Genomic DNA, 22,022 nt, shown 5'->3' with positions numbered 1-22,022 from the left:
TGAAAACATTAGCTAAGACCATATATTTAACACAAAAGATCACAAATTGTATGGTTCCATTTATATGAAATGTCTAGAAGAGGAAAACCTGTACATCAAGAAGATTAACAGTTGCCAGGGGCTCGGGGAAGATTGGAAGTGACTGCTAAGAGATACAAAAAAACTACAGAAGTCAGTGGACAAGGAATAACATTTTTAAAAATGTTTTTTATTTATTTTTGAGAAACAGAGTGAGACAGTGCAAGCAGGGGAGGGTCAGAGAGAGAGGGAGACACATAATCTGAAGCAGGCTCCAGACTCTGAGCTGTCAGGACAGAGCCCGACGCGGGGCTCGAACCCACAAACCATGAGATCATGACCTGAGGCGAAGCCAGATGCTTAACTGACTGAGCCAACCAGGCACCCCAAGGAGTGACATTCTCAAGCATTCAAAGGAAAGGAAAATTTGTCAATACAAAGCTCTATACCCAGCAAAAATACCTGTTAAAAAAAGCGTAAAAGAAAAACAATCAGAAAAAAACTGAGAGGAAGCATTGCCAGCAACATGCAAAACAAGACATGTGAAAGAAAATTATTCAGCCAGAAATCTAGATTGACATGAAGAAATAAAGAGAACTGAAAATGGTAAGCATGAGGGTAAATTTAAGATTCTGTTTTTCTTTAAAAATTTCCTTTAAAAGCTACTGGCTATTTAAAGCAAAAAATAGCAATATATTAAAGTGTTATTAAAAGTCAAATATATGACAGCATTAGGAAGAGGATGGGAGGGAAAAACTGGAAACATGTTGCAATATATCTTCTTACAACACAATTTGGTATCATATTATTTGAAGGTAGACTTTACACAAGATAAAGAAGCATATTATATTATATATATTATTTCATATAGGTTTGCATTTATTATATAATTATATTATATATGTAATATAATTATTTGAAAGTAGACTTTATATAAGTTAAAGAAATATATTGTAAACCCTAGAGCAACAACTAAAGCAAAAAAGGGGCAAATTTAACCAACTAATAGTAGAGATAAAATGTAATCAGAAAAACAATCCAAAAGATAGCAAAAAGGAAGAAAAAAGGAACAAAAAACTAAAGAGAAAAATAAAAAATCTAGAAACAACAAACAAGACGGTAGATTTAAATCCAACCATATCAGCAATTACATTAAATAAAAATGATCTGAACATCTCAATTGAAAGGCAGAGATTCTCAGGTTTGTGGAGGGGGAAGGGAGGCAAGACCCAACTATATGTTGTCCAAAAGAAACCTATTTTAAATATAAAACAGGTTCAAAAGTAAATGGATAGAAAAGGATATACCATGCAAGTATTAATACAAGATAAGCTGCAGTGGCTTATTAATACCAGACAAAGAAGTCAGAATAAGAAATTGACTCAAAACTGATCACAGACCCAAACGTAAGAGCAAGAACTATAAAATTCCTAGGAAAAAAATAGGGAACCTATGACCACAAGTTAGGTGGAGATTTCTTAGAATACAAAAAGCATGTACTAGGAAAGAAAAACTTGTTAATTAAAATTGAAAACTTCTGCTTTTTGAACAAGTCATAAGGGGTCAGTACATATGAGGATGTCACAGGAGGTTAGACAGCTTGCTGAAAGGTGCTAAGTGTGGTGTGAATGTGGGAGTGTCCTGATAGGCTGGGGTACAAAGATGGTCAGAGGATCCCATAACTATCTACCTTGTAGCTTTAAGTATAGCATCAGTAGCAGGTTAAGTAAAGTATGGGAGGTATCTTCAGGACACTGGATCTAATTTTTGGCTGTAATACCTTAGAGGTCAGTGACAACCCTGTGTTTTGGGGGAAGTACTCTGAGGGCATTCCCTTCTCTCTCATATACAAAAAGGAAAAAGGGTAGCTGATGATTTGGGTAACCAAGGGCAAGGGGATTTATTAAGTTTTCCTTCAAAGCCTTAAAAATGAAACTATCTTGGACATCCCAAACAATGGGGTATATGTGGAATACCCTTTAATGAAACATTAAGGAGAATTTTGGGATCCGACTGTGACAATAACCAGCTAGCCCAAAAAACCCCTGTAAGTGACATTTGGCTTTAGGGTTTGAAAAGTTGAAAATGCCTTGAAGACTTAAAACTAGGTATAGTCCCTGTTCTGAGATTAAATGTCCTAAATATCAAACCTCAGTTTGGATAAATTACAATTTTTCCTTTGAGACCTTATGTCCTTTAACAACTAAGATTTCCAACAGGTAAGCACTCTTTTTTTGCGGGGACCCTTGGGAGGGCAAGCAAAAAAGCAAAACATCCACATATTGTAGTAATGGAGCCTCCAGAGGATTTTGTCATTTAAGTCAGCTTCTAAAACTTGTGAGAAGATGGACTCTCTCAGTGAGGCCCTGAGGCATGACTGTCTAGGAATACAGTTATCCATCCCAGGTAAAGGCAAAAAGATACTCATTATCCCTACCAACAAGGATCTTTAAAAATCTACTGCATAAATCAATCAGAGTAAAAAAAAAAAAAAACTGCTTCCAATAGGGATGGATACCAATAGCATGTGGGGATAAAGGATGATAGGGAGGCAGGGAATTAAGATGTTATTTATGGACAAACCATCCTCTGGCCACTGGATTTTTTGCAGGCAAAATAGGGTATTACAAGGACTAGTGCAAAGAATAATGAATCCTTGAGACTTATCATCCTCTATAATAAGCCTTATGCCCTGTAAGGTTTATTTATGGGGTGTTGGGTTTTTGTTGGGAGAGTTTTTTTGAGGGGTCAATCTGGATCTTAATGGGGTGGGGAATATGAATTCTGCCTACGTCTGTTAAGGATTTTGCCAAAGAGTGGGGGTTACTAAGTTTAACAGTGGGGATGAGTCCAAAGTTTAGACATCCTTAGTTCGTTGAGGGCAAAGGGGATTGAATTCTCTTAAGTGCTGGGATTCAAACCCAACGGTTATTTCCCTTTTAAGAGAAAAAAAAAAGGCAAACATTTGATTTCCCCAGGAAATCTCATCCTAATATGTGGGAACTAAATCACCGAGGAGAAATGGGTAGCTCACTTGCAGAAGTCCCAGACAAAAACATCTGGGCTGAGAAATAGGCACACGTTGTGGTATATTTAAGACCCCCACTATCTGGGAACCTGGGTGGCTCACTTGGTTAAGCTTCTGACTTTGGCTCAGGTTATGATCTCACATGTTCCTGGGTTTGAGCCCCAATTTAGGCTCTGTGCTGCCAGCTCAGAGCCTGGCACCAGCTTCAGATTATCTCTTTCCCTCTCTCTGCCCCTCCCTCACTTGCACTGTCGCTGTCTCTCAAAAAGATGAATAAATATTAAAAAAAAAATTAAACAAAAAACAAAAGACCACCACTACATAAGCATACATAGTTTAGAGGAAAAGACTCTCTCATTGTAGTGTACTCTTTAAGTGCAACTACTGATAGTGTAGCTCTTGAGTCCATTTCTGGCAGTCTATTTTCCAATGGCCAGGTTTTTTGCAATAATGACATAGTCCTACAAGACAGATTTGGAGTTTCCAGGAGCGCCTGGGTGGCTCAGTTGGGTGGGCATCCGACTTCGGCTTGGGTCATGATCTTGTGATTCATGAATTCAAGCCCCACATTGGGCTCTATGCTGACAGCTCAGGGCCTGGAACTGCTTCAGATTCTGTGTCTCCCTCTCTCTCTACCCTTCCCCTGCTCATACTCTGTCTCTCTGTCTCTCTCTCAAAAATAAACAAACATTAACAATAAAAAAAAAAAAAAAGAGATGACTTTGGAGTTTCCATATTGGAATCCTTGGAAGTTACCTTTCCAAGGTAAAGATTCAAAATCTTAGTCAAAAAGTTCAAAATCGTTTTTCTGGTGTCATCCTCTAGGGTGTAAATAATTGATCAGCCAGATTGACAAAGTCAGGGGTACAACTGTCTCCCATTCTATGTGGGTTCTTTTGACCAACAGAAATAAGTCCTTGTTTAGGCCATTCATGAACATGGGATTAAAAGCCATCTGAGTGGATTCAGTATCTATAGAAAGTCCAGAATTTTAAAAAATGATGTAGAGGGGAACCTAGGTGTCTCAATCAGTTGAGCATCCGGCTTCAGCTCAGTTCATGATCTTGTAGTTCATGGGTTTGGGCCCCACATCAGGCTCTGTGCTGACAGCTAGCTCAGAGCCTGGAGCCTGCCTCAGATTCTGTATCTCCCTCTCTCTTTCTGACCCTCCCCTGCTCACACTGTTCTTTCTGTGTCTCTCAAAAATAAATTAAAAACATTAAAAAAAGTTTTTTTAAATGATGTAGAATCTGCTTTATTAGTCATGGACATATTTGGGAGGTTTTTGAGTGTGTGCTTGAATTTTGCTCCAGTCCACGGGTTTAAGGAAGGCCCTAGGAATGGCTTCATGTAGCCTTTTGTCCATACTGGAAGCCTGATCATATAAAAGGGCTGGTGGTTGGTTTAGTTTAAACCCTATAGATTGTTTGGGATTTCTTCAAACAGCAGCTTTAATCCACTGCTGCACTTGACCTTCTCTGACTAGCATGTGAGCTAACTGATAAGAGAGGGAAGAGCAGGTTGGTGGTTAGACTTTCAATAATGAATTCCTCAGAAAATGCATGGAGATCCCAGTTACCTAGGGAAATTTTATTTTTACATTTATTTATTTTTGAGAGACAGAGCATGAACAGGGGAGGGGCAGAGAGAGAAAGAGATACAGAATTCAAAGCAGGCTCCAGGCTCTGAGCTAGGGGTCAGCACAGAGCCTGACGCGGGGCTTGAACCCATGAACCATGAGATCATGACCTGAGCCGAAACTGAATGTTCACCCAACTGAGCCACCCAGGTGCTCCAGGAAAATTTTTATACTCCTAACTTTGGCCTTTGTCCACGGAATATAGGAAATCTGTGGTAGTTTCGAACAATCTTCAGGTTTAATTTTGAAAGGAAGGTTTTAATGAGATCAGTGGATAAGGTTTCAGTAATAGGAAAGAAAGGTAGTTCAGAGAGAGCGGAAGGGTTAAGAGAAGGCTAAACAGAAGATAGAGGAGGCAGAATAGTAAGAGTAGGAAAGACCTTGGTTAGCAGCAAGGAAGAGGTCTGCGGTGTTGGTTTTTTTTTTATACATTGTTAGTTGTTTATTTGCTTCAATTTAGAAACAGTATTTTTAAGGAGTCAATTTTAGAATCCTGAACACATTTAGAAGCTTCCATATACTAATTAAAATAACCATCCCACTTGGATTGTTTAGTATTGTAGCCATGTCTTCTAAATTAGTTCAGAGAAAAATAAGTTTGGGGAGATCAAAGTTTCCACATAACGGTCACTGGAGTTCTAGGTTATCCTTAGTAAAACTGATTTGCTTAGTCAAACATGTGTGTGAGCAAGGGGTGTAATTTTTTTTAACATAAAACCAGGAAGGGTGACCTCTAGAAAATTCAGATGACTAGCTTCCCATTATCAGAAATAAAAGAGAACATATCAGGACAATCCATCCTTCTCCAGATCCCCAAATAAAGTCAGAGAGCTCCACCAAAGGAGGCAGCTCAAGACCTGAAAGGACACTTGCCAAACTGAAAGTTACCTTTAACTTGTACAAGCTATGAGTACAAAGGGCTCAAGTGCAGGAAACTCACTTATTTCTGGAGGTTGGTGTTCCTGGGGGTCACCTTCTTCAGATCCCACGTTGATACCATGTAATGTCCACCTAAAAGAAAAGAGATAAATGAAGGCAAGGTCGAGTTACCAGAAATTAAGTTTATTCAGGAATAGTAGAGGAACTGCCACTTGGGACATCCAAACTGCGAGCTATAGGAAAGTCCGTTGAAAGTTTAACCGAGGTTGCTTTTATGGGCAAGCAGTGTAAGGGGAAAGACCAGCAAGGGGCCAAGCAGTAAGTTCACTGGCTGGAAGATGGGACCGATTCTTGGTGGATGCTCATCGGTCAGAGGATAAACTGCAACCCTCTGTAAATCAGACATTTGTGAGAAGTCAGTCTCAGTCTTTGAGTTCCCTTTTGCTGAGTGTGCATGTGTGAGGTTCTCCACTTCATATCCTTCGGTTCCATTTTACACTAAAAATTTTCCATAGTTTTATCCACATCAAGCTCAAGGGACGTGTGGGGATGCCCAAAGGCAGATGTAAAGCAGACATGTGGATACATCAGTCTACAGCTTGGGGGAAATGTATGGAAGTGGGTCATCAGATTACAGGTAGTAGGCAGCCAGTTAAGAACTAGATAAGTGGATAAACCTCCTGAAAGGAAATTATGCAGAATAATACAAAACAGCAGGCCAAAACTGGAATTTTTGAATACCACTGTTTAAAGAATGGGCCGAGGAAGAATAAACTACAAGGGAGACAAAGAAAAAAGAACCCAAGGAAAACCAGAAAAGTGGCCAAACAACAGCTAGTATTAACTGATCATTAATATCTAGATCCAGTATCAGTCTCTTCACATCCATTGCTTCAACCTTCTAAAAGATAGTCTATTTGTTATAGCTTTTTAGACTTGGAAACTGAGGCTTAGGGAAATAGGCATTGCATGGTAGTTTAAGAGAATGAGTACAGGCTTGTGTTCAAATCCTGGTGTCATGAGTTATGTCTTTCAGCTTCCTATTCTTTAAACAGGGGTAAAAGTTGCAACCTCAGAGGGTTGTTATAAGGAATAACTTAATTACTACATCCTAAATGCTCCGAATGATGCCTGATACAAAAGAAGACTAGTAAGTGACCGAGTAGAGAATGTCAAAGAAATAGTGTCAAATGACAAACCTGCAGAATAAACTATTAGACATAAATTCTACTATATATAAATACACACACCCCTGCTGTTAATCAGGACAACTGAGATTGAAATGAAAATGCATACACATATGGGTGTGCATAGCCACGTGCACACAGGGTGGGGGGGGGGCTGGTAAGGCCAACTAGATACTTCTGAGGTGAATTCACATATGAAATGTTCCCCCCAAAAGTCTCCAAACAGAAAGATGCTTTAACATATTAATAATTCCTTAAGTTTCCACTGTTAGCTAGTGTTATCCTGACACTGGAAATCTTATAATCATGTCAATGTGTCTCACTCACACAATCACAATCAGGCAATATTTTTAAAACATTTATAAATTGATACTTTCCTTTATATTTTAAACGTAGATTCACTATTTAATACTCCAAATTGGGTGAATGTCTAAAAGCAATCTGCTGAAACAGAAATCAAAATAATGGCAAAACCTTGAACATAACTATTTATAGTTTTATACTTGTGTAAAGTGACAGTAGAACTGATGAGTTCTCTTAACTACGTTGTGTCATATCATGGGAAGATCAGAATGTGCTTAAATTTGAAACTCATTTCCTCTCTTCTGAGCATATTGAAAGATCCTGACATCAGAGATAACCAACGAAAGGCATAATTCTTGAGCCATCCTGCAAAAGCCGGATATTAAGAGAGAAAAAAATTCACACTTACTTTATAGATCTGACGTGCAGAATAAAAAGGACTGGAAATAATGTACTGCTGATTGTAAGTTTAGGAAACATAGGAATATGTTTAGCTTAGACTTAAGCTATCAAACTCTTCCAATACTTGTCTTCCTTGCCCTTGGAATTAACTACTACTGCCATCTAGCAAGAGGTCCAAAAATTAGAGAATGGAAAAAAAAATCATTTAGGACTTAACTACAGTCTAAACAGAAAGATGCTTTAACTTATTAGTAATTATTCATATTTCTGTTGTTAATCATCATAAGTGAGACTGAATTTTCCTTACTTGTTTTTTCCTCTCTCAAAACATAAATTACCACCTCTAAGTGAACTCCTGGATTTTATCTTCAATCCTCCTCTCTCCCCAAATTTCCAACCCCGTTGTTCTAATGTCTGCCTATACTTCTACCCTGAACATGCTGCCAAAACCCCAAATTAAATATACCCAAGATATAACTCAAACACCTGTATTCATCTCTGTTAACGATATGGTCTTCTCGGCCACTTAGGCTCAACATCTCAGAACCGTCTTGGATTAAAAAAAGTCACAAGACAAGACTCACGAAGCTAAAAAAGCCTCCCCTGAAAATCACCCATCACATTTATCTCATCATTGTTTGACCTGCCATTATCCTCCATTTTTTATTCAGTTTTCATTACCTCTCATCTGCAACTGAAATAGTTTCCTCTAAGGGCACCTGGGTGGCTCAGTTGGTTGAGTGTCCTACTTCAGCTCAGGTCATGATCTCACAGTTGGTGGGTTTGTGTCCCGCGTTGGGATCTGTGCTGACAGCTCACAGCCTGGAGCCTGCTTTGGATTCTGTGTCTCCCTCTCTCTCTGCCCCTCCCCAACTCACGCACACTCTGTCTCTCAAAAATAAATAAATGTAAAAAAAAAAAGAAATGGTTTCCTCTACACCCCCACCACACACAACAGGGCAAGAAATACTTGAGTTGACCTACAATTCCTGGAAAAAGATGGCAAAAAGAGGACAAATTTTACTTCCCACGAGAGAAAGATCATATAAAAAAAGTTGTTCTTAGAAATGAATTTCATGTTGTAAAAAGCACTGACATTCAGCACGACATGAAGTGGGAGATAATAGCAAACATGCGATTCCACAAACACTTTATAAGTACACAAAACTAAATACTTAATTTTTATAGAGTCATATACATTCTTCTATTGTTTTTACATGGGTGGCAGTTTAAACATGTGAATCACATGCTGTATTTTATAGCAGCCCCAGACATATCAATATTAATGGGTAAAATATTTTCCCCACAATAAAACTGCAAAAAAGGTTGCTATTCTCTCCAAGAATCCTACATTGTTTTCTTGAGTTATCTAGATCATACCCATGCTTCAAGATCCAGCTCAGATTTTACCAGTACCACAACATTTTTCTTAACTGGCCTAAAGTAGGTTTCTACTTACTCTGAATGTCAAAATATTGTCTGTTATTTATATAGCAGTAATCGTATATTAAACATATTGAAGTATTATTTATCCCTAGTTATGTTTTATAAGTATTTACGTAGTTCATATCTGTTCCTGTCTACTAGAGAGCATACATTTCTTAAGGACAAGAACCATGTTTTCCAGTTCTCTAATATCAATCCTCTACCAACCTGAGGCTAAGGTTCTTCTATTGTTTTTTTCTATAGCCTATCTCACAAAATCCTACTTCCTGTGAGTGGAGCATAAAAATACAAATACATACACAACACAGTCCATCGAGGACATGGAGGCAAAGATAAGGAATCAAACAGACAAGTAAAACAACAACAAAGATAGGACACACATACACACATCAAGCCATAGAGGCAGCCATCCCTTTTCTGGAGAAAGCAAAGAAATAAAGAAAAAGAAATAAGAAATAAATCAAACAGTGTCAATATTGACATCCATGATATCCATAACCACAGCTTTGAGATCAATTCACTTCAACCTGTAAAGTTACAGAAAACGCCATGAAGGGTGAATTGAGGAAGCTAAGAAAAGGGCCGGGATCTGGGAACTTCACTTTACCATCACGCACAGTACCTAGAGGCAAAAAGCATTCAATAGACACCTGCTGGTGTGAATGTAATTTAGTAGCTATTCCTATGAACCCAAACTCCAGAATTAAACAATACATTCAAAACGCTATTCCTACACAAAATGACTTACAGGATCAAATTACCTCGAATTACCAGAATAATGCAATAAATACTATGTGCTTTGCTTATATGATATAAATACGTTTTTGATGCTCAAAAGAGATACATCTACATTTAATCACTCAAGATTTCCAAAATAACTCAGTGATTCATAAATTGTATTCATCCTATTTTTAGAAGGGCTAAAGGGATTTGTGTGATTCTCAAACACCTTTCTGAATTCCTAAAAAAAAGCTCAATTTGATTTTACCATCTAAAGGTAAAAATAAGAGGAGAGAATCTAGGGGCGGATAAAGTAGTTCTGTAAAAATAATTCAGTGCTACATTAAATACAAACTAATAATAGGCTAACGGACTCACAAATTAAAAAAACTTAGCCTTTATGAAAAATTTAGCTCTGATATCTACTCTTTCTTCCTTTCCTGAAAATAGATGCCTGTCATGCATGGTAACAGCTTAAAAGCCCAAGTAATACAGGACTGAAGGATTCATGAAGAAAGGGAAAGACTCTGATAGAATGCGAACCAAGATGAAAATACTCTGACAAGTGGCCAAGAATTGGAAACACAGTGGGAAATAAAGGAACATGTCTTTGCGGTGGACTTGGTTGACAGGAGTGAGCTGAAAAGGGGTCACAGGAAAAGATCTGCACTAGAAGGGAGGGGGCGTACATATTTTTGGCACATGATCTTTAGTAAATCACTGAATCTACTCCGAATCTTGGTTTTCTCACATTTCCACTTATTCTACTTACTAGCTCTTTTGTATTCATCAATGATACGAATAGTAACTAAGATACTGAACTCTTGCTATATGCTGAATGCTTTCTATGCATATGTCATTTACTGTATAGAGACAGCCCTATACAGTAAGTACCTTACTTACCAGTTTTATAATTAGGAAAGTGAGGCTTAGAAAAGGCAGATGATTTGCCAAAGATCACTTGGTTCACAAATGCATAGCAGGGACTGGAACTGAAATCTGATTTTGGAGCCCACACTCTTAAATGCTTTTTCACGCTGACCCTCAAATGATATAAAAGCATGTTTTACAAAGCATTTTTAAATGGACATTCAAATGTAAGGTTGTTACTATAATTCTCAACTGCACTAAACTAAATGAACCAATATAATTTATATAACCAAGCAATATACAGTTAAAATGTTTAAAGCATACCCATGTTGGAAAGTCTTAATACCAACAAAGATTTAAGATAAAAAGCAGTACCAAATGATATGAAGTCTAGCACAAATTTTAATTGTCTGGACATGCAAATTTCCAAGTATTTACAAGCTTAAATAAAAGATTTAAAATAGGGCACCTGGGTGGCTCAGTCGGTTAAGCCTCCAGCTTCGGCCTAGGTCAGATCTCACGTTCGTGGGTTCGAGCCCTGCATCGGGCTCTGTGCTGACAGCTAGCTCAGAGCCTGAAGCCTGCTTCAGATTCTGTGTCTCCTTCTCTCTCTGCTCCTCCCCCTCTCATGCTCTGTCTCTCTCTGTATCAAAAATAAATAAAACACATTAAAAAATATTTTAAAAAAAGATTTAAAATAGTATCAGCTATAAGATACAGTAAATCTAACTCATAAGCCGTGACCTAGAGCTTTTTCTCTTCTAGCTATTATTTCACATTCATACTTGATGAATGATATGGAATAAACCAGAGAAAGGTATTTAATAGTGTTTGTCAGGCACTGTTTTAAGCACTTCACAAATATTTACTCATTTAATTCTCAGAACAGCCTGTGAAGTACTTACAATTGTCCCATTTCCCGGACAGGAGAACTGAAACGAACAGATACATGAAAACAGCCCAAGATTATAGAGCTAGAAATCGCAAGCCGTGTCAATTCAGGCAGTGTGGTTTAAAATTCTGCACTCTTAACCACTAGCTCTGCACCAACTCAAGGAATAGTGAAACTATTTTTTAAAAAGGCAATAAAAAGTAATAATGATCACGAAGAATGTCCACAAAGAGAAGAGAGCCATCACCTATCTCGGTATCCACACTAACACTAAGGAAAATGTAAAAGAAATACTGGCATGATAAAGTAATCTAAATTATCAGTGCTCTTAAAAATTTTTTTAATCTTTATTTTTGAGAGATAGACTGTGAGTGGGGGAGGAACAGAGAGGGAGGGAGACACAGAATCCAAAGCAGACTCCAGCCTCCGAGCAATTAGCCAGAGCCAGATTCGGGGCTTAAACTCACAGACTGCGAGATCATGACCTGAGCCAAAGTCGGACACTCAACAGATCGAGCCACCCAGGTGCCCTTGATCAGTTTTGATTATAATGGCACACTAAGCTTATTAGTCTTTGTATAAGTTTCTTTTTTAATTTTCCTGTGAAAGAGGGATACCTGAGTGGCTCAGTGGGTTAGGCATCTGACTTTGGCTCAGGTCATGATTCCATGGTTCCTGAGTTCAAGCCCTACACTGGGCTCTCTGCTGTCAGCACAAAGCCCATTTTGGATCCTGTCTTCCTCTCTCTCTCAAAAATAAAAAATAAACATTTAAAAAAATTTCCTATGAAACAATACTGTTAGCAAATGACATTAGGAGATGAATATTAATTAACATTAACTTAAGAGACTTGCTAAACAGAAATTTTATCATTATTTGGTCCAGCCAACATATGAAGAGTCAAAAAACCGTGGAAGAGCTCTAAAAAGAAAAAAAAAAGAATAGATACTTAATATGAGCTTAATAAAAGAATCATATTTTGCAAAGGACTACAGAATTTGTCATTTCATTGGATTCTCACAACTGTGAAAGCTAACCAGGACAAGTAGTAGTATTATACTTACAAATAAATAAAGTTAAGAAAAGTTAAGCATTTTGTATGGTCTAGATAGAAAGAGCACTTTTTAAAAAGCTTATTTATTTATTTTGAAAGAGAGAGAGGTGGGGAGGAGCAGAAAGAGGGGGAGAGAGGATCTGAAGCTGGCTCTGTGCTGACAGCAGAGAGCCTGATGCAGGGCTCGAAGTCACACACCATGAGACCATGACCGGAGCTGAAGTCACATACGACTAACAGAGCCCCCCAGGCACCAGGAGAAAGATCTCTGACTCCACATGCTTATTCTATTACATCATGCTGCCAACCACTTTATGCTTTATACTTTTCAAGTTGTTTCATAACAATTAATTCTTAGCCAAGAATATTTGGAAAATAATAAAGAACACATAATGAAGGTCATGATCCTTACAATGTCAAGAGTTTTTAAAAAATCTTGTTGTATGATGTACAATTTATCTAGCTGAAATGATGAACCAGTTAACTCAGCCAAAATGAACTTGAAATCCAAGAAAAAATCTGCAGTTAAGACTAGATAAATCCATACATGTATCATGATGAGCACTGGGTAATGTATAGAATTGTAAAATCAGTACACTGTACTCCTGAAACTAACACTGTACATTAACTATCCTGGAATTAAAATTAAAAACTTAATAAAAAACACTAAGTGAATCCAATTCTAAATGCTTAAATGGAAAATGTGACCCTGTAATAGTACTATTTTTCAAGAGTAAAAAACAAAAATCATTTCTAACCACCATTTACCTCAAGCATTTAAAATTTCTTCTAAACCAAATACGGCAACTCAAAATAAAATGATTCTGCTTGATGATTGGGAAACCCAAGGAAGTTTTTACTTTCTGAGAAATGCTTGCTTCCCAGAGATGATCAGTTTCAACGACAGTAGTTCATTCCTCTGTGTTTATCTCACCCAGATTTGATTATCACCAAACCAAGGCACAGAGAGGGCTGGTGAACCAAATAAAAACATTTAACAAGTGAAATTACTTTAAATGGATTACTAGAATATTTTTTTAATTATCTTTATTTTTGAGAGTGAGAGAGAGAGCGAGCGAGCACACAAATGGGGGAGGGGCAGAGAAGGAGAGGGACAGAGGAGCCAAAGTGGGCTCTGTGCTGACAGCAGAGACCCAAATGTAGGGCTTGAACTCATGGACCATGAGATCATGATGAAGTTGGATGCTTAACCAAGTCACCCAGTGCCCCACTGGGAGAATTTCTTAAAACATCAGTTACATAATCAGTCATCAGGAAAACACTCAATAAACTGTACTTTGTATAAAAAATAAAAATTTTATGGACTAGAGGGGCACCTGGGTGCCCAGCTTCAGCTTAGGTTAAGATCTCCAGGTGCATGAGTTCCAGTCTCACATCGAACTCTGTGCTGACAGCTCAGAGTCTGGAGCCCATTTCAAATTCTGTCCCCTCTCTCTCTGCCCCTCCCTGCTCATGCTCTGTCTCTCCTTCAAAAATAAACATTAAAAAATGTTTTTCATAGCCTATAAACTGCATACTATACCTTCACATCCCTAAGTCAGGTAACAGACTGCCCGCATTGGACTCGCAAAGATGACCTAAAACTAGTCCATTTTCAGGGAATAAAAACCCCAAAGGGAAGAAGCTAAACAAAGAATTTCTTGACGTCCATTTTCAGGGAATAAAAACCCCAAAGGGAAGAAGCTAAACAAAGAATTTCTTTAGAAGAAGTTATTTGTGAAAAAATATTGTGGAATTCTTTCCTCGTTCCCCTTTCACCCAAGCATGAGTAGCGCAAACACAGACGTTGATCTGGTCCCCTGCACACTATGGATATAGGATCCACACCTGGCCAAGTCTATGACTGTGGCTGGCTACCTCCTCAGAGAGCAAAGGAAAATGGCCGCATTACATGGTTACTGGCCTGTACATCCAGACTTTGTCAGGGCGATGGATACGAAGCTTTTCCCTGTGGACCTGATGACAGCATTAGTATGGGGCCAGCTTAAAAAGTACTTTGTCCCAGAAGGTTGTCTAGAGGCATGTGGCTGCCATGAAGAGTACACAAGATGAAAAACTAAAGGCTACGGGCTGAGAACAAATCTTAAGCATCTGGCTAAGTATTGCCCATCATGGCAGAGACTAATTCATTAGAAGATCACCAGTGAGACACACATCTAGACATTAGGTATCACTTTGTATCAGAGCTTTAGCCCAAGCAACCTGACAAAAAGTAATGTAGGTCACTTCTAGGCCTTACCCATGTAGATGGCCCACATGTGCTTCTCTTTCCAACTCCATACACAAGGCACATAGATATTCATAATCTTATTCCAACATACCCTTACTGAAATGGTAACAAGCCTGACTCATGAGATCCTGGCTCCTAATTATGATTTCTAAGCAGACACAAGAGCAACAGTTGGACTATCTTCGTCTGAAGATATGACAAATACCTGAAGTCATCAGAGCTACTGTCTTGCTGGGGGAATTGGAGAGTATCAATGATGAGGGACTCAGTCCAGTTCTCCGTCAAGCCTAGTGCACATTCTAGCCCTAGGAGCAATGGGACCCAGAGTAGTTACCTGGTTGCTTAAATGGCTTCCTTACAATGAATCCCCATCATCTGAGGTCGTGCTCCTTAAACTGGGGGACACACTGATGGCTACAGTAAACTGGCTATTATAAGCCACAAAAGCCTAAGTCCCTAGAATAGCAATGTTATGATGTGGCAACTAATTCAGCAGAGTACCAAACATGGCATATTATGAAGTGGACAACAACAACAAAAAAATCACATGAGTTTTTAAAGTAGAATCCAAAGACATTTCCTTGTTCTAGGATGCTAATGCAGGCTTTGTGTTCAGCTATCAGAGGGATATTCATTTATCACTATTTTCCTGAGGAAAAGTTGGAGAAGTACCAACCTATGCAGCAAACTTAGGACAAACTGGAAGTCTTTTTCCCTCCCCCCTCTTATAACATATCCTATTAGACTTTAAACACACTAGAGGGGCGCCTGGATGGCTCAGTTGGTTAACGGTCCAGCTTTGGCTCAGGTCATGATCTCACAGTTTATGGTTCGAGCCCCACATCGGGCTCTGTGCTGACAGCTCAGAGCCTGGAGCCTGCTTCGGATTCTGTGTCTCCCTCTCTCTCTGACCCTTCCCTGCTCACGCTGTCTCTCTCTCTCAAAAAAATACAAGACCAAAAAAAACCACATTTTAAAACACACTAGAATAGGACCTGTTTTACCCTTCTTTCTATCCTTTGTAGTAACCTAAAAGATGGCCCTCAAAGATCTCCAAAACCTAATATAAATGGCTCCATACCTGACAAAGGAGTTATCTCCTGGGATGTAGACATTGTTTTGGATTATCTAGGTGAACCTAAATGTAAGCACAAGTGTCCTCATAAGAGGGCAGAGGAAGATTTGAACACAGAACACAGCACGCTGATGGAAGCAGAGACTGGAGTTAGTGCTTGGAAGATGAAGACACCACAAGCCCAAGTAATATTAGCAGCCACCAGAAGCTGAAAAGGGCAAGGAAATGAATCTTCTGCTCAGATCTTCCAGGAGCTGGAACTCAGAACAGTATGTGAGCTGAGTTATTTTTGCTTTATGTCATCTATACCTGTCTAAGGTAGAATACAAACCGTTATGAGTAATACGCCTGCATTTACAGGAAACACTGTCCTGAACCCTGGATAAACCGGTAAGAGGGGCTACAGAGGCTTAAGACAAATTTCGGAGCTTCCAGACTGGTGAGCAAGTGAAGCTTAGAGACAGTGGTACACCTAGAAAGGGCACAGAAGCTTCGCACCCTTTCTGCATACCTCACTCTATGCATGTCTTCCATCTGGCTGTTAGGTCACATGCTTTATCATATCCTTTAACAAGCTGATAAATGGGGGGTGCCCCAGTGGCTCAGCCGGTTAAGCATCCGATTCGATTTTGGGTCAGGTCATGATCTCAGTTTGTGAGCGCCAGCCCTAAGTCTGGCTCTGCGCTGCCAGGACAGAGCCTGCTTGGGATTCTCTCCCTCTGCCCCTCCTCCGCACCCTGTCTTTCAAAATAAATGTTAAAAGAATAAGCCGATAAATGGTTGCAAGTCAATCAAGAGGGACACTGGCGGAAGGTCTTCTTGCAGGGGGTTATTAAAGCCGCACTGCTGGAAGTCATGCAACCAAAGCCTCTGCCAGGGGTCATCCTTTGTTGATGATGAACATCTCAGACACCTCACATCAAAGTGCGACTCCTCAAGCCAGACAACAGATGGTGGAAAATTTAATTGAAAGCATCCTGGCTCCCCTCAATGATCTTCCCACTCCTAATGGAGTGCTACCTAAATGATTCATGAGGCTGAGGGTTCAGTGGGATTTAAAACAGCTGATTCTGGGGCACCTGGGTGGCTCAGTGGTTAAGCGGCGGACTTCAGCTCAGGACATGATCTTATGGTTTGTGGGTTTAAGCACGGCGTCGGGCTCTGTGCCGACAGCTCAGAGCCTGGAGCCTGTTTCTGATTCTGTGTCTCCCTCTCACTCTGTGTGTGTCTCTCTCAAAAATAAATAAACATTAAAAAAAATTTTAAAAAAAGAGCCGAATAAATGGTGGGGGGAATCTTAAAAAAAAAAAAAAAGGGGTCGTTCACATTTATGGGACACCACCCTGCATATTACCACTGCTTTATACAAATATACAATACATAACAATACATATATAAAAATCTATCAAAAAAAAATCTATGCTATTTGATGCTAGTCTAGACTCCAGGAAAGAATTTGAAAAGCAGAAAGACATAGAAAGTTAACATCAGTAATTTATATATTACATCCATTGTCCAATTTGATCCTTACAACTCTAGGAAGCAGGCATGTCTGGTATTGATTTCAATTCCGCAGCTGAGGAAGATGCGGCTGAAAGGGTGACTTGCCCAAAGGTTAGGAAACAGCTCCTAGTCCAAGGTCTTCTACCAGATGATTTTACATCGATAATATCAATGCACTTATGAATATCTCGTATTGGTTTCTAAAATAACTTCAAGTTCGGAAAGAAAACAGAAGCAATGGTTTACAATTTAATAGCATATTTTAATTTTAAGTCCTTGCAAACAGAACGCCATACTCAGGTTTGTCAAGAGACAGGCTGAAGAAAACATGTGGACGAGTTACTAAGCAGTCTGTTCCTTCGCGTGAAAATGAGGAGAACAGTAATAACCCCTTAGATTGCTGTGTGGATTATAGGAGATAATATATATATACCGCGTTTAACACAGCTGGTCTCAAGTTTGTGTTTTATGTTTCAGGACGTCTCTTCCAAAATTAAAATTTGCTTTCCTACCTCGAAAATTAACAAACTCTGGAGTAAGAAAAGTGCGAGGTGCAGTAGAAACACAAAAATAGGTACTGGGTACCCTTTCTTGAACACTCGGTGGATGGCGCTTCGCTTTTACGGTAAGATAAGCCACCGGAGACACTGGGGGCAGAGATCCCAAAACCTAACCCGCGTTTAGGCCGCGGGGCAGGGACGACGCGGGCGCGGTACAGGGGCTCCCACCCCCGGACCAGAAGCCCCAACACGCGGCTCTCTCCTCCCAGCCCCTCCCCCACTTCCCTCAGCTCCTCGTGCTACAGAATCAGCGACTGCGACTTTCTGGGTTCAATTCGCACTGTCGCCGTCCGTCAGACACCTGCCCGTCCCGGGAACGAGCCCAACCGGACCCCGTGAAATATACCTCAACGGCAAGCCCTCAACCGGTGCGGGAGGAAACGCCAGCTCTGTCAAGGCGCACAGCGCTCGACCGGAACTCCACCCCCTGCCTCTCTGATAGGGCAAACGTGCAAAGGAAAATGCAGAACATTGGTCAGCAGCGGAGAGGCGGGCCAGGAGCCAGCCTCTCTCCGGATTGGACAAAAGCAGGACGACTGCGCCTGCGTAGACTCAGTTTACGTATAGCTCCGCAAGTTCCGCCCCTTTTACGTTACGTTAACGGAAGTTTCAATGAGTCATTAGTTGTGATGGATTTACGCCTTCTGGCTGCGTGGCCAATAAAGGGCAAGAATAAAGCGGGTTCCGCCTACTCCTCGGGCGACTGAGTTCTGTTGACGTTGGGTAACGTGACTTACTTTGTGCTTTTAGACGCTGTAACTTCCACTAAGCCAAATTCGGGTAGAGAAATTGCTATAGTGACTGCGAAACCTTTACTGTAAGAAATACTTAATAGTTAGGGTCCCGAAATGCCCACCTAGTCTCATAACTTCTAAATATGACTCCACAGTTAGACCGCAAGGAAACTGGTCTTTCAAACCCTTTTTTGTATGTGTGACTGTGTCATTGGCCGAAAAAGCTATCAATTTGAACATGGCTCCGCCTCCGCCCCAAGCGCCTCTAGGATTTGTAGTCCCGGACACTACATTCAAGTTCTGTAGCTTTAAATGTGGTTGTTGCTACTGAGTTCTTATGATTAACGCCCGCTGACGTCTACTGTGGTTTTGATGTGTTCCGTTGTGCGTTTTATCTTTTCACTGATCAGCACAGTTAAAGCTGAAAGACAGAGAAACTTTAAAGACTTCATGTGTGTTGCAAAGATAAAAGTGTTTCAAACATTTTACAGCTTGTACTTGGGCGCTGTGCTATATGTGCGTAAATTGTCGGTTTGTAAAAATTTTGCTCTTGCCACAAAACGGCCCTTGATTTTCATATTAGTGTACATTCGGGAATATTTGAAGAGTACCCAAAGTTTGGCGGCTCTGTATACTATTTTGGTGTGGGTAGCAGCTGCTTACATAAATGAAGTGTTGATACGACAATAAGCAGAACTGGCTGCCGTCATGACAGGAAAACAGTGCCCTAGTTTAAAATGTTAAGCATGACCAATCTCAGATGGTTACACGCATAGTGTACTACTCAAGCTTGTATTATGAAGTCCATTTTCAGCCTTTATGGAGACATTATGTTGGTTTAAGGCAGGGTTTCCCTACCTTTATTGAATCATGAACTTTCACTTTCCTGGGCCCTTTTAGTAATATTTCATCACTTTTGTCTTTGGCAAAGTAAACATCAATCTGTAAATACCAAAATCTTTCCCTGAGTGGCCTTTTCCCTTTCGACAATTTTTCCCCTAATTAATAGTAGGTAATTAATGAACTGTTTCATTTGTGTAAGAAAAAACACGGTTTTATGATATATAATAGTTCTCCATTCTGGAGTTAAAATTAAGTACATTTTAAAGCCAAGCAAACCCTGCTTTTATGACTGATGCTTGGAATAACTGCATTTTTGTTTTAAACAATTCAAATTATTTTTATAATTTTTTGTATCTTGTTTCTAAATGACCGAGAGTATCAGATTGTTTGTAAATGCAACATGGAAGATAAGATTTCTTTTTATTCTCAATAAATGAAGAGCCAAACTGAGTGTAATCAACACTCCTTTTAATATTCTATATGACATACTAAGTGAAATCTATGAATATAAAAGTTACCCTGAGGAAAAAATCAGAATTATCAGTTTTAATGCTTTCCATTAACTACCATTTTAATGTTATTTTTCCGTTTGTCTCCTAATTTATTACTTTTAAGTTTGTTATTTACTTTAAGAGAGAGGACGTGCATGCGTGAGTGAGGTAGGGTCTGACAGGGGGAAAGAGAGAATCTCAAGCAGGCTCCACATTGAGCGTGGAGCTGGACACGGGGTTCAGTCTCACGACTGTGAGATCATGACCTGAGCCAGTATCAACAAAGGCTAAACCCACTGAGCGGCGCCTGGGTGGCTCAGTCTGTTAAGTGTCCAGCTTTGGCTCAGGTCATGATCTCATGCTTCGTGGGTTCGAGCCCCATGTCAGGCTCTGTGCTGACAGCTAGCTCAGAGCCTGGAGCCTGCTTTGGATTCTGTCTCCCTCTCTCTCTGACCCTCCCCTGCTTGCACTGTCTCTCCCTGTCTCTCAAAAATAAATAAAAAACATAAGAAAAATTTAAACCCACTGAGGGACCCAGGTGCCCCTGCCTCCTAAATTAAATCAGTGGTTCACATTTGGCATATAAATGAAATTCATCTGACCGAGAATTAAAAAACATTAAAACTACACGTGTCAAGACCTCTACTGTAGTGAGCAGTGTTGATAAATCAACTGAGTGATTGAATCATGAGCACATTTGGCTAATCTGTATTAACTGTCCTAAGTGCTCACTCTTTGGGAAGTTCCCAGAGTCTTTTGCTTAAAGAGAAAAAGCTTAAATAGTTAATTGTTGAAAATATAAGAATAGAAATTGAAACAGGTGGCATTACTGCCTTTTAAGATGTGAACCCTGGAATCCTTTTTATACAGTGTCTGCTGGGAAATAGGTTAAACAACAACATAGTGAGATAAATGCAAGAAGAGTCTTGAGGTGCAGGAATAGAATATTACAACTTGTTTAATACTTACTTTTTAATCTCAATTTTTTCTTTCCATTTTTGTCTTTTAAAAAATTGTGCACATCATATAATAGTACAAACTTCATGAAATCTAGCTTATTTAATTTGGAATAAATGGTAAAAGTTTTTTTTACTGGGAAGTATATGATCAAAATAGTCTGGAAGTGTTAAAGAAAAAATATTCATGGTATTTATTAAAAGACAGTAAGACAGACTTTATTCACAGGGGGCTATTGTGGTGGGGTTTTATAATACAGGAGAGAGATTGAGCTCAACTCTGAATGCACAAGTGGGAATTTATAGCCAATGAGCAGGGTATGGGGCTCAGTGGATGGAAAATTACTAAGAAGAAACACTGGGGTCTGGAGAGTTATTGCTAGATTGAGTCAGCAGTATTCTTGCTGAAAACAGGCTAGGGTAATCAGACATCACCTATGAGATAGTGAAGGCGAGGAACCCAGTCAGATATGGTTAAACTGATTCAGCGCTCTTACTAGAATTGGACCCTACAAGGAAGGACACGGGAGCCCAAGCTCAGGCCTACTCAAAACAATAAGAACAACAACAACAAACCATGCATATGTGTATACCCCCACAGACGCTCTCCTACATACACACAGAAATACTCGTATTTGCTGTTAAAATAAAAAGTCCAGGGGCACCTGAGTGGCTAAGTCAGTTAAGCATCCACAACTCTAGATCTGCTCAGGTCATGATCTCACAGTTCGTGAGTTCAAGCCCCACATCGGGCTCTGCACTGATGGTGTGGAGCCTCCTTGGTATTCTCTCTCTCCATCTGTCTCTGCCCCTCCCCTCCCTTGCTTGTGCTCACTCTCTCACTCTCCCTCTTTCTCAAAATAAGTAAATTTAAAACCTTAAAAAATGCTTTTAAATACAAAGTCCAAATTGTACATAAAACGTAGAAATACTTGTGTTCAGTTACTATACCAAAGCTCAACCAAAGAAATAGAGCCATAAGGAAATATATATTAAATTTTTGCAAGGCTTTGACTTGCACAATGTTGGGGACTGGCTGGGGGCAAGTCTGAAATCTGTAAAGCTGGCTCTCAGGAAAGGCAAGCTGGAATTCTCAGGCATGAGCTGAAGTCGTAGTCCACAGGCAGATCCTCTGGAAAACCAACTGACTGAATCAGGCCCACCCAGATTA

The 22,022-nt window shown here is 39.7% G+C and overlaps 1 protein-coding gene and 1 long non-coding RNA gene across 5 annotated transcripts in view; one reads left to right on the top strand and one right to left on the bottom strand.

The window, feature by feature from the left end:
- WDR89 (WD repeat domain 89) overlaps nt 1-18,259 on the bottom strand; it is a 35,777-nt gene extending 17,518 nt beyond the window's left edge. For 2 of the 4 annotated variants that reach the window (XM_029952523.1, XM_029952522.1), the window contains exons 1-2: nt 18,174-18,259; nt 5,626-5,696 (exon numbers count right to left, since the gene is read on the bottom strand). The gene's annotated coding sequence lies outside the window, so the exon portion shown is untranslated. Of the gene's footprint in view, nt 1-5,625; nt 5,697-10,961; nt 11,004-18,173 lie in introns of those variants that run through there. The other 2 variants (XM_029952524.1, XM_029952521.1) reach the window with 1 other exon arrangement.
- Nucleotides 1,733-10,242, top strand: LOC115302586. The gene is made up of 2 exons (XR_003913542.1): nt 1,733-1,805; nt 10,073-10,242. It is a non-coding gene; the product is annotated as an uncharacterized LOC115302586 (long non-coding RNA).
- Nucleotides 18,260-22,022: the final 3,763 nt, after the last annotated feature.

Source organism: Suricata suricatta, chromosome 9 (genome assembly GCF_006229205.1).
Source record: "Suricata suricatta isolate VVHF042 chromosome 9, meerkat_22Aug2017_6uvM2_HiC, whole genome shotgun sequence".
Lineage (NCBI taxonomy): Eukaryota > Metazoa > Chordata > Mammalia > Carnivora > Herpestidae > Suricata > Suricata suricatta.
The sequence above is the reverse complement of the archived record's forward strand: the minus strand, read 5'-3'. Positions and strand labels throughout refer to the sequence as shown.